This window comes from Harpia harpyja, chromosome 10, assembly GCF_026419915.1.
Source record: "Harpia harpyja isolate bHarHar1 chromosome 10, bHarHar1 primary haplotype, whole genome shotgun sequence".
Taxonomy (NCBI): Eukaryota; Metazoa; Chordata; class Aves; order Accipitriformes; family Accipitridae; genus Harpia; species Harpia harpyja.
The window spans coordinates 44,122,916-44,139,128 of NC_068949.1; the positions used below are offsets into that span (position 1 = coordinate 44,122,916).

At 40.8% G+C, this 16,213-nt stretch overlaps 1 protein-coding gene across 5 annotated transcripts in view; it reads left to right on the forward strand.

Moving 5' to 3' along the window:
* The window catches only part of PTPRE (protein tyrosine phosphatase receptor type E), a 121,716-nt gene that overhangs the window by 20,111 nt on the left and 85,392 nt on the right, over window positions 1–16,213 (forward strand). Inside the window, exon 1 of one of the 5 annotated variants that reach the window (XM_052799514.1) lies at window positions 12,770–12,823. The exons of the other annotated variants lie outside the window; for them this stretch is intronic. The gene's annotated coding sequence lies outside the window, so the exon portion shown is untranslated. Of the gene's footprint in view, window positions 1–12,769; window positions 12,824–16,213 lie in introns of those variants that run through there. 5 annotated transcript variants of the gene reach the window in all.

The following is a 16,213-nucleotide window of genomic DNA, read 5'->3' on the forward strand; positions in this document are numbered from 1 at the left end:
TTATAGGGGGTGTAGAAGAGGGAATTGAAGGAAATAACTTGTTAACTCTTACCAGTGATCTGACGGTGGAGATCCTGCTCCCGGGCTGCAGATGAGTGTTCACAGCAGCAGACCTGACCTGGCAGCACTGGTCTCCAGGATGGGACAGGGGTTAATGCTTCTGTTTGCATTATGCTGGAAAAAACGATTCTGAAGTCTGTGCAAATGGTTCACAATTTACTTGAGCACTAGGTGGAGATGACTGCAGGACCTGCAAGCAGAGCCTGCGTTTCCCTGGCTCTGCAGAGGAGCTGCTTCACTCATCGCAGTCGGTCTTTCTGGTCTGTTTATCTTCCTATCCCCTGCCCACAGGGAGCCATTATGTGAAGGAAATTTTTGGACAGGAAAAGTTATAAACTAAACAGAGAAGACAGACAAAGGCTGAAATAAATGAACTAACAGTGTTCTTGTTTTGTCGGTTTGAATGAAGGCTGTTGTGGTTATATGCATGTCTTCTTCCAGCAAAAAATTGTTAATAGGTTTCTGCCTGTCCTCAGTTACTTATTCATGCCCCTGAGCTGCCACTCACTGGAGATGTATAATGTTGTTATTTGTGGGCTGTAAATCAGAACAGGAAAATGTTTCCTTCTGGAGGACTCTTGCCTTAGTATTTTATTTATTTATTTTAACCTGGGCTGAGGTGGTTCTCAGCTATGGAGGGAAGGGAGAAGAGACGAGGGGCGCGGGCCGAAAGGAGCCTCTGATCCTGGACATTGTTTTTATTGCTGTTTGTATTCATACACATACTACACTCTTGTTTTTCCAGTGCTATGAGCTGTGCTTCCTTTCAGCGTAATGTTGAAAAGAAGATCCCCTATGGCTACTTGGTGTTTTAGATGGCTACATCGCAACTGGTGGTCATGTCTTAAAGACACCACGTAAAGACAAAAGTAAAAAGACCTAACAGGAAGAATAATAAACTAATTATTACTAAATCAGTATGAACCTGGATGAGGAATACCGTGTTTCTGTGAAAGCACGGATGGCTGTGAAGGAGCTGCCCTTTCCTTAGCGTAGAGGGAACGGGCATTGCCGAATAACCCCAGGCTCTGACCTCCAGTTTGTTGCTTCCCCTGGATGTCCCTGTTTAAGAGCCCACTCGTGTACACTTAGCTTGTCATGTCTGTGCTTCGTGTGACACTCCTCAATTGCCCCAGGGGGGAAATTGCCTTGGTCTCAGTAATCCTTTCAGAATGAGCATGTTATCAAACCCTAACGTTACTTCCGGACGTTGCAAAATAAAGTTGGTTTCAAGATGTATATTGCCACATATTGATGCAGAGCTTAGTCATCAAGGTTTTTTTTCTCCTGTTAATTTGTTAAATAACTACTGAAAACTCTTCAATAACAAATACAGCTTGGCTATTTAAAAAAGGAAAAAATCTCCTGTGTCCTCTGTGTGTATCTCCTATTATCTTCAGAATTACAATTTCTCCTCTGACACAGAGGGTAAATCCAGAGCTTCTAAAGCAGAACCCTAAAATGTTTGCTGCAAACACACATCCCTTGTTAACTAGTATTTACATAAAACATGCTGACACCACTTTGGAGAGATTGAGTAGGATGCTTTCTCAGCTGTTGAAATTTGCACACGAGATGGAAGATGTTTTGATTAAAAAAAGGGTTAGCTGAATATTTTTTCCATTTATTCCCATGTGTCAAAATCAAAGCAGCATTTCTCCAGGCGTTTTGCCCATTTTCTTTTTTTGTTCCTCTTGTTCAGTTGTTTGGATTTTTTTCCCTCAAGGTTGGGATTTGTGGTTTTTGTTTTTTTTTCTCTTAATGGAGGAATTCAATCATTTAATGAGATAAATACATGTAAAAATGCCTTTTAGACAAAAATGAACATAATATTCCTAGTTTTAGATTCCTGTTTATTTTTAGTAGTATTTATAAATTCATTCTTTAATTTATCGGTATAGGCAATGATGAACTAGGGGCAGCTGGTGGAAGACCTGTGAGACTTCAGCAATAAAGTTCTCCTGCTGTAAGAACAGTAATGAAAAAGATTAGTTATAATGTCTATTTTATTTCTATACCTTCTGCCTTATGAGTTTTCTAATATGAAGCCCTTTCTATGATAACATTTTAGTATGTGGTTGCTTAGTTTATTTTTGAGCTGTATTTCAAAAGCCTCCTGTCGAGGAGGAGAACTCCCAACTTTCTTAATCAGTGTTGAAATGACTTCTTAAGAGCATAAAATAGAATCTTATCTTCTTTCCCTGCAGTGAGGAAAAACATTCCCTTTCTCTCTCTTTTTTTTTTTTTGTTTTTGTTTTTATTTTCTCAATGTGGATGCTAGTGCTTCTGGCCACTCAGAAACTAGAGCAAAATCTTTTTTTAGAAGATAGAGCAGAATTTTCATAATAAACCTGATCTTGTGCAGATTTAGAGTCTCCTTTGGGGGGAAGCTGGAATTAGGGAGGTTTATACGCAATGTAATTTCAGGGTTCCATATTCTAAAAAATCTCCATGGATTTACTACTGCTGCCTGGATTAGGAAGCCCTTTAATTTGCTTTTAATTAAAATGATTTTCATTTATTCTGTGCCTTCTTCAAAGGTCCCAAGGCACCTTACAAACTTTGATGATTATATATATGAAATGCAAAATCCATATTCATGCGATGCTGAGGTTTCAAGCTGAAGTTAAGTATGGAAGAGTTTTACCCTCCTCTTTTCTATTAGTATTTTTAGAACCTCAATTCCCCGTTACAGTGCACCTTTTAGAGCACTGTAGTTGTATATGTTTGGTCTCAATGAGATTGCAGTCCAAAGTGTAAATGCTGACCTTTCATAAATATCTTATCTGAATAATATGTTTAAATAGCCAAGGCTTTATTTTTGCAGCCTCACTAAGTTAGAGGAAAAAAAAAATCAGGTAAATACCTTTATTTTTTAAAAAAAAGGAAATGGACCTATTGCAGAAAAGTTCAAACCAAAATGCTATGAAAATTATATAATAAAGTGGAAACTCTTATATAGCTCGTAAGTATAGTTAGATTATGCTAATTTTCTTTTAAATAGCTGATTTTAATACAGTGTAAGTATTCAGAAATGAAGAAGAACTTTCATAAAGATGACTACTGCACTGCATTTTACTTTTGTACTCCACAATCACTACTAAAGAACAAAAGAAATGGGGTCATCAACTGGAAAATGCCCATATTTTAAATGACTTTGGTGGTAGTTTCTTTGGTTTTGGTTATTTGCTGTGGAATTAAATCTGATGATCAGCACAGAAACCTGCAGAAGTCCAAGGAGTAGTATGGATAATGCAGTCTCAGGTAAGGATTTGATGGCCCAGCTAAGGTGACGGTGACGGAGCCAGCACTGGGAGAGGAGCAGCAGAGAGGGAGAGACTGCCAGGAGCGAGGTTGCACAAATGCTGAATTTTTCCAAAGACTGGAAAAGTTACTTTTATTCTGGTTCTTTTTGTTTTGGAAGAAGCATAAACTCTAGTGGCAGAGATGCTAAGATTTTTATTTTTTTTTCCCATGCTCATGAGTTTAGACAGCTCTGAATTAATGTTGAGACATTTTCTAACGACCCGCAGTCTGCTGGAGGCAGAAGTTCTCTGTGTGCTTTTGCACCACGTAGGCAGTTGTACAAATTCAGTAACTGTACCATGAATTTTTAATACATGGTAATTAAAATGAAAAAACAGAGCAAAGTCTTTAAAAACAATTTAGACATATTTATTTCATAATAAAATCTTGCCTTGAAAAAAATGGGTTTTCTACTGTTGAAGAAGAAAACCTGAAACTTCTGCTTGTTTACAGAGAGCCAGAAATTTCACTGTTCACGTTAGGGTAAGCAAAATGCCATTTTTGACATTACACTGTTGTTTGAGGATATTACACCAGACTTGCGAGCAGCATATTTTCTTATAATACCGTTTTTGTTTTCTAAATGAATACAGCAGTGTTCGTTTCTACGGAGGAGTTATTCATGAGGAGTTCACAGAACTTGCTCAGGATCTGGGAGGAGGGTAGATGGCTGTGCTCAGCAGTTTGAGCGAGGATGGGATTTTGGGGGGTTAACTTTTGAAAGGTTGGAACCTTTGTGTGGATATCTAATGTACAATTTAAAAAAAGCCTGATGTAATTGTCTACAGCAGCTACAATTCTGTAGCCTGTTGGCAGTGATCTGCTGAAGCTGTCCAGGTAGGGTCGAGGTGGTGCTGGTGGAGACTGCGGTTGACTAGCAAGAACTGAGTGATCCCAGTGAACGGAGAACTTTGACTTGCAGGATTTCCCTCCCTAACACTTGAATGATTCAGTTTGAGGCTTACAGATTTCTTTAATTTGTTTTTCTTCCACCATTATTTCCCAAACCTGTTCCCCATCTCTTGCTCTACAGTCAAAACCGTAAAGTCTCAGTATTATTTTCTGGTATAACTGGTCAGTAAAGGTGACTGATCATGTGAAGGCTGGTATTAGGCAAAACATTAGTAAAACCTGTTGTAAGGCAGAGTGTCTCCTAAGGGTAGGTATGCCTCCTTCTCCCTGCTGTGTCCTCTTCTGTCCTCCATGGTTTATGGTGGAAGTGGATTTCTGGTGGTAGAGTTTTTCTTCAGCCCTGGAGTGGCTTGTTTCCAATGAGAATTTGCTTGCAACTTTGGCCTGAGAATCCACGGATTTCTGTTGTCTGGAACCACATTAGGCAGTAGGAAAACTGTATTTTAAGAGTACAAATGACAGTTGCAAAGTAAAGCTAAAAGGCCGTTCTTTTCATTTTTTTCTTGTTTTTAGTTGACTCTTACCTTGAGTAAGACGTTTGACTGAATTAGAAAGATGGTTATAACCATCTTATGAAACCACTGTGCTCTGTTGCTCTGTTGCTCTGTGAATAGATTATAATAAATGGCTGGTTTGGGATTGTGTTCATCTGAGACCAAGAAATATGCTGCTGCAGGGTGATTTCTTGTGAAATTGTAGGCCGTTAAGACGATGGACTTAGTGGCAGCTATCCACATACAAATTTATTAAGGGCCAGTTTGTGCATTTGTGGTGAGAACCATAGCAGTTGTGTATTTTGAACGACTTTGCAAGCCATCTGTATTGCATCTACTGTGCTTCATTGTTTCATTTAGGCACAGATGTTAGAAAAATGTCTGAATGGAGTTATGTAAAATGCCAGTGCAAATTGTTATGCTCTTTGAAATGAGGATGGTGTTGTCTTGTTTTGACTCTGGCGAGGTTAGATGAAATGGGCTTCCTAGAGGAACATCAAAGACCACAATTTGCAGCTGAGCGTGACCCCAAATGCTTTGTCAGAGCTCGCTGCTCTTCATCCCTTTAGTAGTGCTACCACCGTGTGGCATCGGCGTGAATTATGATCCCTGGGAAAATGGCATTCAGGCTGCGTGTCGCTGCCCATGGGAGGATGTTGGCATCAAATGAAGTGCCATCGTGTTGGAAATCCAGTTGAAGAGCCGTATCCTGCTGTCCTGATGTGGTGCTTCAGGACAAAAGAGTGTAGAGAAGCACCTGTAAATTATATAGATTTAATGAACAGCCTTCTAGGCTTCCCACAAAGCGGTGTGCACTGCTCTTTAGACAGTGCCGTTGTATTTTGAAGGGGAGGGAAAGGTATGTGGGGGGGAGATTCCTGAGATAAGCCATGTAACTGCTGAGGGTTTTGGCCAGCTCTGGTCTGGTGCACCTTCACCTCTCTGCGATGATCAGGAGTTCATCTGTGGGTTTATCTAAAGCTGGATATGCGGCGGATGCTTCAAAGTTGTTGTCATCTCGTTCGTGCGTGAAAGGAAGTTCGTTAATGAGCGCAGGGTAAAAGTCATTTTCATAATTACCGTTCTAAAATAAATTTAGGAAATACTCATGACTTCACTTGGCAGTCCCTGGAAAACCTCATCTAAGGCCCAGTTTTCCACAGAAGATTGGACCAGGTGGTCTCCAGAGCTCCTTGCCAACCTCAGCTTTCCTATGATCAATTTTAAAATCCCTTGGCATGTCTCTTTCAGGACTTGCAGCCTTTTCAGTAGATGCAATTAATTAATTTCAGGTGGAAAAGGGTGCTTAAAAGAAGCCTTTGGGGGGGCACATGTAAACTGGTTTCAAGCATTTGGGGGGGGGGGAGTGGGTGTGTGTGTGCAGACTCCTTTCAATGCATGCATTAATGCAGGACGAGTAATCAGCATATTAGAAATAAATGCAGTTGCACACTTGTCAGTGAGCAGCACTCCAGTTGATCTGTTTGTATTTCTGCTGCACTGAGGTGTAGTGACATTTGCGAGTTCGTCTCCCTTGAGTGCTTGTGGCAAATGGTCAAAACATTAGCAATTGAAGTCTGCTGAAATAACTGCAGGTCTTAAAGCATTTTATATTCATCAAGAAGCAATTTTTGTTGTTTTTTTTAAGATGCGGTACAAGAGTTGGATGTTAGTTAACGTAGTCCTGATTTTGTATTCTGTATACATCTAAAACATCCTAACAAACATCCTTTGCACATCAAAAACGTAGAAGGCATGCAAAGCCTGACCTCTGAACGCAGTGGTTTTTTTCCTGTTTACGTTGGCCAAGACCCTTAAAAAAAAATATTTTGTCATGAAGAAGACTACCAAATAAGTTCATATCTGTGGAAGCTTGTGTAAGGTAGGTAGTGAAACTCGGCATGTTCTGCACGTTCTTGGCCTTCCAGGAGATCATTCAGGACATTTGTGTGATATCATCGTCTTACTGTTGGATACACATGGGAACCAAATGAAACGACTGGTACTGCGCTCTAGCGGGGAGCAAACTCCGAAGTCAGATTTGCCCAGCAGCTGTTCCTCATTTAATCTGAACAAACACGAGAGTGAAGGTCTTTACACATCATTTTCCACTGGATACTGTTCAGCCATGTATTCATGTGTAACGTTTCTGCCAGTGACCTGGATGATGGGATGAAGTGCCCGCTCAGCGGGTTGGCAGATGGCCCCGGTTTCGAGGAGCGGTTGCTGGGCTGGAGGGCAGGGATGCTGTGCAGAGGGACATCGAAAAACCTCCTGGTATCGGCCAAAGCCAAATGTGAGGGCGTGAGGACGTGAAGTACGAGCCCACAGGAGAGGACTTGCAGGGTGGGGACTGACCTGCAGTCTTCAGCTACCTGGAGGAAGGTAATGGAGAAGACTGAGCCAAGCTCTACCCCGAGGCGCAGAGCGCAAGGGCAGGAGGCAGTGGGTGCAAGCAACTGGTTATATGGGGAGAAATTGCAACTGGTTATACGGGGAGAAGAAAATTCCCTGTGAGGGTGATGTGCAGCACTGGAGCAGGAGCCCGGGGGGCTGCAGCATCTCCTCCTTGGAGCCCCACCAGCACGAGCACACGTCCCAGCAGCCTGGAGCTCAGCTCTGCTTTCAGCGGGAGGTTGGGCAGGATGACCCCAAAGGTCCTTCTCAGCCAAAGTTATTCTATCTATCTCATTCGGCGTTGGTGCCCACCTAAAATCCATGCCAGGAAGCTGTACGTGCTGTTAAGTGACTTGCTATTGTTAATTGTGAATTAAAGAAAAAAGGCAAAAAATTAATCCTCTGAATGACTTGTGAAAGGGGATTCACATCTGCGTGCAACTCCAACTGCACTTGGGTATATACAGCGTTATTTCAAAACACTGGAGATCCTGACACTTTTTGTCATAAATCTGCTGAATTTATTCATTATTATTAATAATTATGATTAGTCTAAGAAAATGTTTGACATTTCTGTTCAGAGTCTGTATTGACAGAATAGCACAGCTTATCACAGCAGGTGTTTGTGCTGTTCTGTGGGACTGCACTGCTTTAAAACACTCTCTGGTTACAGTTGTTCATTGAATTATATTTTAAATTAATTTTCATGAAGTAGGTGTACTGTTATGCTTCTATTTTAGCCATGCTGTTAGCTGGTGTAATACTGGAAATCAAAACAATTCTGTTGATTCAGAGAAATGTAAAATTTTACATTTACGTAATGATTAAATTGTCAATGCTCATAACAGACTATAGGGCAAAGTGAGACCTCAGCTTAAATGTGGAAAGGGTTGTTTTCCTGTAATGTAAATCTGATCAGTATACTTGACTTAGTGAAGTAAAAGTATCATTACAGTCCACAGTTTATGGTTATAAAGAAACTAAGAAGCGAACCCATATTTCAGTGATCAAAAGATAGCATGTTTCAATACTGGGCACTCACCACCACCCATCCTCTGGAAAGAGCTTATCTTGAGCCATCCCTTCGTGGTAGTATTTATATAAAAAATAGTGCTGTTTCTAGCCCATTAAACCAGGATCTCTAACACCAGAAACAGTTTGTAAAGGAAATAAGATACATATCTAGGTAGCTTTGTGTGGTAGCTATGATACTTGTATATATACTTACATAGACATACATGTATCATAGCTATACATATATGAAAGCTAACACACAGTTCTACTCTGTTTTGAACTTTCAGTGTTGAAAAATATGTCAGTTTTGGTCAAGTTGGTACAGTTATGTCTTACAATATGTCTACTTTTGTGTTTTTATTGATGCATTTTGCATATGTGGATGAGCATGCACTAGTTAAAAGTCGTGGTAAAAGCCGTGGATCTTTAATGATTTTCTTCAGACCTTTTTGTTGGAGCAGGGAAGGGTTTCCCTCTGCAGAATAGAAGGAGGAACCTCTGCAGGCATCAAGTATCAACAGAAAATGTATTTAGATTTAGATCTTCATAGAAGGAAAAGGTTGGCAAGCTGTGCAGAAAGGTATGCAGATAAGTTTCGAATTATATTCTGCTGGGGGAATCATGTTTGTTTAGAAAGGCTGCTGCTGAATGAATCACTAGAAGAGCTCCTGTGGCCTCTTTTGGGCAATATTTAGAAAAGTGCTTCGTTATCAGTGCTGGGAGGTAGAGGGACACAGTGGGCTACAGCCATAGCTCTCAGCCATTGCAACCAACTCCCACGGGTACAGTACATGGTTTAACCGAGCACCAAAAACCTCTGCATTTCGGTCGGAAATCCCTCTCTGGTCTAGACAGCACATGGCAGCAGCCCTGGCTCGGGACCTCCTTGCTTTCATCGGTGCGTGCGTAGGTAACTTTGCAGATTGTTTGGGTTTCTGGCAGCATCGGTGCCCCCGGGTGCAGTGGGTTGGTCCTCAGAGATGGGTAGAAAGCCATTGGCCTTTTCAGAGCCAGCAAGACCTTCTCAAGGTCTTTTTATCTACTGAGTTGAGAGACGACAAGTTGCGTGTATAGTCAGCATTTTCCCCTATTTTCCAGTTTGCATTGGTCACGATCTAGTGGTGTGATACCTTTCCCCGAAATCTGATCAGGAAATGTTAACTTTGACCAAATTGCATCACTTTAAACCTGCAGATTTTGTCACCTCCCTGTTTATCCTTTTTTCAGATCCCTGAAGAATGGTATTTCTTTTATTTATGTTGTCCAGGCACCAGCACAGCTCCTCGTGAAACACCGTTATGAAAACCAGTAAGTAGTTAGAGCAGAAAGAGTAAAGGGTAGAACAAGTGATTCACCTGCTAGCAGGTCTTCACCTGTGTCCCGTGGTTAAAATACAATGAAGTCAAGAACTTCAGTTTTGGATTTTCCAAAAATGATCCTTTGGATGTATCCTCCATTGCAATGTTATTCTTAGTCATTACTGTTCATGAAATGAGGAGAAAAAAAACCCACAGCGTCTTGCTGTTCCACCTAACTTCATATTTTTTGTCATTACTCGTGAAGCAAAAGTTTTGCTTTGTTACTGAAGAATCGAGTTGTACGTTTAGAAAATACTCCTTGCAGGTTCATCTTTCACTAGCAGAAAGGCACTTTAAAGAAGGCATTGCCTTATCTCAGTAACACATCTTGGAAAGTAATTTAGTGAGCAAATTGCCAGATAATTGTGTTGATCTGCTGTTGAGAAAAATGCTGAAAATGAACTGTTCTTAATCATGATATCAAAATACTGGTTCTGTTCTATTAATTAGCATGCTGTGAAATAGGATTTTTTTTTAAGGAAGCAACTTAAGCTGATCTGGTTTGCTTTTTATTTTTAGTTAATGCCTTTAGTTGGTTCCCTGAAAGAAAGCTCTGTGCTTGTGTGTGTGAAAGGGAGAACAAAGTTTCTAGGATGTTGATGAATGAAAACGCTAAAGATTTTTCCATAAAAGAAATTTTGAGGTATATCTCAGGATTTTGTGTAGCTTTGCTGAAAGATTTTTCTCTTTCCTTCAACACCACTGGTTTCCTAAGAGTTGCTCACCAGTGACAGCACGTGCTTTGCTTTTGAACCTGTTAGCAGCAAAACATCTGCATTAGTCTGTCATCGTACGTCTGCATATTCTTTCACCGACAGGTCAGAGAAGGTGATGACTGAACAGCCAGGAGATGCAGAAAGGCGAGGAGTTTGGCTCTTTCCATGAAGTTTTAAAGCTTTCTTGGCAGTTTTGGTGATGGCCGGAAAGTTTCTGTTCAGACATGAGGGGGGTTCATTTCATAGGATGTTTATGACTTAATTTGCTCTTCTCCCACAAATAGGCTTTGCTTTGTAGTCTTTACTTGGCCTGTGGACAAAAGGTCTCTTGGAAGCCAGTGTGTTTTGATTTTTTTATGTTGTTGGGTTTTGTTCTTGTTTTGAAGTGCTTTTTTGCAGAGTAGTATTGACCTAAGTTTAGTTACCATCAATTTTGTTGATAATTAGACTTGGCTGTCTGCTCTCCAGCAATCTCTCTCTCTCTCTCTTTTTTTTTTTTTTTTTAATATCTTTATGTAGCTTAGTTCTGTGATACCGCCAAAAAACTAAGACAGTGAAATAGGTGCAAAATAAGCTGGAGCCTGGAAATGAGTTACAATCCCATTATTTTGTCTCATTTATTTTTCAGCAACATGACTATGGTTCTTTGGTGGCCTTTCAGTAAAGGTATGCGGTACACTTGAGTATGAATGGAGGAGAATTGAGGATATGATTCCTTTTTGAGAATTGCACCAGTGCTACTTCTGATAAGGCTAAGATAAGTTTTATGAGACATCTAACTTGCACTAGGTTGTACATTAATGACTTCAGCTGGGACGGCAGATCATAAGCACAAAATATGCATGCCACAGGGCAGGTTTTTGTAGCTAATACCTGATGTGATGGGAAAGGAAGGGATATGTTTCAGACAGAGACTGCAGAGCTGCTTGTAAATCCATTTCTCTCCATCACTGCAGTATGCCATATATAGGATGTATATATATATATTTTTTTTTTTTGCTGTTGAAAAGTGTGTGAGGTGGGGAGAAGCCCTCGACACCCCGGCAGTGCCTCCTCAGGTTGAGGTCTCCTGGGATAATCCTTACCACTGCAGGAGCAAGTGGTTCTTGCATGCTTTGCTCAGGGCTATATGAGCAAATTATCCTCATTTTCTTCTCTTGATGGAAAGAGGTTGACTTGAACCTAGCAAAATCAGAGCTACCCGTTGTCGGTTTTGCAGCTGCCAGAAAGATTTCTCACCAGAAAATCAGTTTGGGCCTTCCATCTAATGAGGCTTAAAGTTCTTCATGAGTCTTCCTGAGACTTCATTAACTCAAGTTTATCTGCTGCCTTTCTGAGTTTTCCACAATTAGCAATTGCTAACCATGTCTAAGAAAAAGACCTTGTTGTTGTTATGTGAAACACACAGTCCCGCAAAGCACGCGGGTGAACTCCTACCTCTCCTCTTCCCACCACCCTGCTCAAAATGAGTGTGAGTTATACTGTCAGTTGGTGTGGCTTCCCAGAAGGCGATTTCCTTGCTTTTGTACGTCTAATAGGCTTTAAATTAGCTTTGCCAGCTCACTGAGTGTGACTCTTGGTTCTTTCAAATGCCTGTGAAAAGACAGTTCTCAGAGCCTGCTGGACTCTGAAAACAGAATATAGTGAAAATTACCCTGACTTGGTGATAAAAACCTGGTTTACTTTTTCCAAAGGTACCTGCTGTCTCAGGCTTATGCATCTTTTCAAACACAAAATTTCTTTCCTTTTTCCTTCTTGTGAGATGTTTCCCTACATGGATGAAAAAATAAAGTAGTTGGAGATGGGATTTTGAATTTAATCTCATGCAAATAGGTTGCAGGAACGCACTTTTGGGGACGAGGAACAGCGGCACCCGAGTGATGTGAGCAGTGCATCAAAGGCAGCTGTTAACTAGGTTTAAAGTTGAGCCCCAGTTTCCCAAGCTGGGTTTTCCCACGGCAGGGGGGAGGCAGCCAGCGTGGGAGCACGCTGACAGCGCGCTTGTAGGGAAGAGGGAAAATTGCAGAAAAAAAAAATTTCCTGCAGCTTCCCCTTCCCTCCTCCCTCAGTATCTGTGAGTAGGGTGTGACGAGACTGAGACTGTATATTGAGTATTTTGTCTACCTGTACCACAAGTAGATTTTCTCTGTCATACATGGCCACGTTCTCAGTAGCTGCTCTGTTGAAAAAAAGAGGGGACTTCACTTTGACACACCTTCAACCAGTCATTGATAGGCCTGAACGTTTCCTTTTCCAGTCACAGGAGGAAAATTTTGATGTTACAATGTAGCCGGAGCCTCTCGGGTTATTCCATTGAATCCGTGGGATGAGCACTTATCACATGCTAAAGCTGCAAGCAAAATATTCAGCAATCAGGGTTTCCATTACCAGGGTGGGACTATACGAACACACTGAATTTATTCTATAAAAAAGCTCACCCTTTTTTTGGCTGATATGTTCTGAAAGACGAGTTTGACAGACAGCAGCATTCAACTGATCTGAAAAAATGGATCCTGTGGGGCAGTGGCGTTCATTCTTCCACATCTCTGCGTCAGTTGGAAAGCAGGTAAATGAAAATAAAAATAATCGGTTTGTATAATGCCATTTAACAAAGCCTGCCTGTATTTCTAGTGTGTTGTCTTTGGGACCACAGAGTGGAAATATAGATGATGTGCGTCTCCTATTTTGCCATGAGGGGCAAATCTGCCCAAATGCTGTGGAAGAGGGGGGCACGGCTGGGGGTGCAGGGAGGCAGGGATGGGAGACGGGATGGGGACAGTGGAAACACGTCTAATAAGCAGGTCTTGCTGAAACAGAACTCAACTAGTGTGTTTAGATTGAAGGACTGAAAATGAATCAAAATTACTTTTAGTAGGTTGTCCATTGACTGACCTGAAATAATCTCTCTAGGAATATTAAATTAAAAAATTAGGGGGAGGACTATAGAACAGCAAAATATTAATGACTTGGGTGAAAAGAGTTGAAAATAAAATTTGGAGGATCTCCTTCCTTAGTCTCTTGGGCCTATATTTTGTACCCTAAAATGTACATGTGTGTCACTCGTCTCTGTGAAGCTGGTACTATGGCTTGGGCTTAAAAGTATGGGTGTGTATTTGTGCTTTGAGTGATTGTGGTCCAGAATGTACAGGCGAAAAAAACCAGGATAATGTTCCCTGGACCAGGAAACACAGAAAACTAGGAAGGTATTTTAAATATTCACTGCTTTGAAAGATTCCTTGCTTTAGAGAAATTAATTTGTTACAATGTGGTAACCGATTATGCAAAATATAAGATGAAAATGCAAAACAAACAAAGAAAAGTAAAAATACTAGTACCTGTGCATTTTTAAATTATACTGCTTTCATACTGGAGATTTTGGTGATGCTATTTTAAACCTGTTTCATCAGAAAGGGTTATTAAAAGGAAGTAAGGTTGACTGGTTTAGTTTCATATCCTCTAAAGCTAAAAGTGTCATTTAAGTAATTTTAGGGTCTTTCTGTGTCTGACAGAAACTAAAATTAAGTGTTTATGTTTCTGTAGCCTAAGGCAATCTGAGCTCATCTGAAAGTTTTATAGTTGTCTTATTAAAAAGTTACTGTTTAATTAGCTATATCATACTGGCAGGGTATTTTTATTACATCAGAAGTAGTAATGGGAACAGACTATGATGCATAAAAAATCTGGCTCGATACTTGTAAAATTGCACTTCTAGTGAAAACTTCGAATTCCTTCCCATATGAAAAGAAAATTAATCTTCTGAAATGAGCCTTGAGGTATACGCTATCTATATGCTTGGTTGTTCTGCAGGTAAGTGGAAGTATGGAGGGGTGTGAATTTTGGAAAAACAAACTGTTTGTGTAATATTCCCTGGTAAAAAGCCTGAGAGCAGCCATGCACCGTGCAAGCGTCGAGGTTGAATTAGCAACCCCAGTGTGTACATACGGGCTGTGTCTGGGACCTCGGGACCCCCCGGTGTCCCCGTGGTCCCTTGGGGAGGGACAGAGCCATTCCTGGGAACCTCCTGGTGCCTTGGCTCCTGCTTCTCCTGTGGTGTGAAATGTGCTTTTCGCCCATCCTTGCATTCTCCCCCCAAACACACCCCTGCTTGTATATTATCCTCAACGTGTAATGTCAAATAAGTGACCTAAATGTCACGTAAGTGAATGACTGGATGCCAAGGCTGTCTGAAGTGCAGGGGAGTGCGTGTTTGTGCATCCTCCACGTGAGTCTGGGCTACCAGCAGGTTTCCAGTAAGCAGAAACAGATGGCTTGGGCAGACGCAGAGCTCTTGCCAGCTTCCTTTTTTCAGAGGACGCCATAGTAAACACTGGGGCAGGAAAAAAAAGTCATTTTTTATTAAAAAAAAAAAACCCAAACAAACAAAAAAACCAAAACCTGCCCTTTCAGAAAACAACTGCATTTACAATGGGAGGAGCTTTCCTACCCTGTTATTTTGGCGGATGCTGCTGGTGCTTGGCACCGAAGGGGAGCAAGGGCAGGACATGTGCCTGCCAGACAGTACCAGGTTGTAGGCTCTGCTCTTGCTGTTGTCTGCTGTTGTGTTTGTGAAAATAAAGCTTGCAGATTTGGAACTGAGTGTCCTGTACAAATGCTGGATTTTCTTTTTTTTTTAAGTTAATATACTTCTTTGCTTCCAAAATAGAAATATAATTGTCTTTGATCTTAAGTCCAGGATACAGTCTCAGTCCAAAAAGCTGTTCCCATGGTAACTAGCCACATTTGACCAAGGGGTATTTTCCACCAAAAAAATATTTTTGGATGGAATAGGCCAGCATCTCTAAACATGATGGTCAAATCTACAACTTTGTTATGCGTTTCACTCCAAGGAGGTTCCAAATGGGACTGCCCTCTGTATTTTTCTACACATGGTGTCTTAGAGACAGCTGTCAAGGGCTGGTGGGAAAGCACTCTGCCTTTTTTTATACCTGTCCTCAAAGAAAAACATTCCTTTATGCAAAAATCCAACTTTCAGAGTAAGAAAGAGAAATAAATGTTTTTAGAAATCCTTGAAAAATTATGTTTTTGTGAGCTATAACAAAATCTGCTGTAAATACCCTGAGCAGCACTCAAAACTTGCTTGTGCTAAACATTTCCCAAGAGTATGCTTCAAAATTATTGCTATTATTATTCTACTATTAATCACATACAGTTTTTCTTCTGTTCCTTAGTAACTATGTTCAAGAGTAGCAATTCTTTTTAATACCACATCTTGAAAAAAATTGATAAGAATTTGAATGCTAACTGGCTGTGGATGTTCAGTGCTTTGCCAGGGATTTAAGATACGTGTACATTTTATGAACAGTAATGCCATCAGGAATTCCGGTGATGATTTTAAAACACATTAAATAATAAAGTACCAGTTTATTCTGCAGAAAGTATGACAGTAAATGCATACTGTTGTTGACACCAGCTGTCATTGGAAAGCAAATATTCTTTAGGTTGTTTGTTTGTAGGCAGCAGAAGTGATGACAGCAACCTATAGGAAAATCAATAGCTGGATTTTCCATCAGGCACTGCCTCTTGCCAAACTGCTACTCCTGAATGAAACCGCTTCGAATTAGCATATGTTTGTGCACTTCTTTGTTAATTAATGTTGTCGATATCCAAGCAGAAGAAAAAGGGGTTTGAGTATTAATAGCGGATGGGACAAATGGCAAATGTAAGAGTGAGGGCTGCTCGTGGCTGGGTCGTGGAGCATCAGTGTTTTGTACCCACGGCTGCAGCACGCCGGGGTATCCGGGAGGGTTTGCCTTCCTCACTGTCAGCCTCCGCTTGTGCTTTGGGGAAGAAGTCTCATCATCTTTTGATTTATTTCTCATCGTATTTTCCCAGTTACTGTACATCTGCCAGTTCCTCTTTCTTCCGAGTGATGCTTTCAACCTTACTTTATTGCTTGAAATTTACCGCTTGAAATTATCTGCTGATTAAACGCTAC